The following is a 1,293-nucleotide window of genomic DNA, read 5'->3' as shown; positions in this document are numbered from 1 at the left end:
TGATGGGCACTTAGGTTGTTTCCAAGTCCTTGCTATTGTGAACAAAGTCATAATAAACATGGGTGTACATATATCTGCTTGGATGTCAGTTATAGTCTCTTTGGGGTATATTCCCAGTAGTGGAATTGCTGGGTCAAATGGTATCTCTATTTGCAACTTTTTCAGAAAGCGTCATACCGCCTTCCACAGGGGTTGCACCGTTTTACACTCCCACCAACAGTGAATAAGGTTCCAGGTTCTCCACAACCTTGCCAGCATTTGTTGCTTGCTATTCTGTTAAAGTTTGCTATTTTGACTGGGGTGAGATGATATCTCATAGTTGTTTTGATTTGCACCTCTATTAGAGCTAGGGATTTTGAACATGTCTTCATGTGCTTGTTGGCCACCTGAATGTCTTCTTTTGTGAAGTGTCTGTTCATCTCCTGTGCCCATTCTTCAATTGGATTATTTACCTTTACCTTGTTGTGGTGCTCGAGTATTTTATAAATTCCCTTATCGGACATGTCATTCCCGAATACTTTTCCCAGTCTGTGGGTTCCCTTTATACCTTGTTGGAGAAGTTTTTGGATGTGCGTGGGGATTTCATTCTTAGAAGGTCCCATTCATCTATTTTTTCTTCTCCTGGTTGTAGGTTAGATACACTTTTTAACCTCACTGAACGTCATATTTTTCATCAGTGAATTGAGATAAATAATGCCTATTCCATAAAACCAGTGAAAGGAGGAAGTAAAAATTATAGGAAAGGAAGTCTTTGTGTGCTTTTAAAAGCATTACTCAAGCATTAGGAAAAGTTGGGTGTTTTTGCATGTTTGTTTGTATTTTCACCTCTTGAAAGCAATAAGCAGTGCAATTGACCCTACTGGGAATTTTCTGGCTGACCTTGTGATTGGGCAGTGGTACATGATGCTGAAGTATACTTGAATTTTTCCTGCTAATTATATTTCATATTCTTTATGCTTCGCATCTATCCGGCATAGTAGTAAGGAAAACACTTTACGGTCTCTAGAGAAGAAAGAGAACAGGCAAGTGCACTCACCAATTATTTCAATGGGAGTGCCAGAGGCAACAAGAGATCTCAAGAACATTTTTTCCCTGCAGTTACATATATCCAGTTCATAGGAAATGTCATAATTTACTTCCAGTACCTTGCAAGGCCCCAGTCAGCCACAGTTTCTTATGATCCATACAGTCAAACACCTTTGCATAATCAATGAAACACAGATAGACATTCCTCTGGTATTCCCTGCTTTCAGCTAAGATCCATCTAACATTAGCTACAATATCCCTAGTACC

Source organism: Elephantulus edwardii, unplaced genomic scaffold (genome assembly GCF_000299155.1).
Source record: "Elephantulus edwardii isolate Elephantulus edwardi_28Jun2011 unplaced genomic scaffold, EleEdw1.0 scaffold00083, whole genome shotgun sequence".
Taxonomy (NCBI): Eukaryota; Metazoa; Chordata; class Mammalia; order Macroscelidea; family Macroscelididae; genus Elephantulus; species Elephantulus edwardii.
This window is presented reverse-complemented; position numbering follows the sequence as displayed.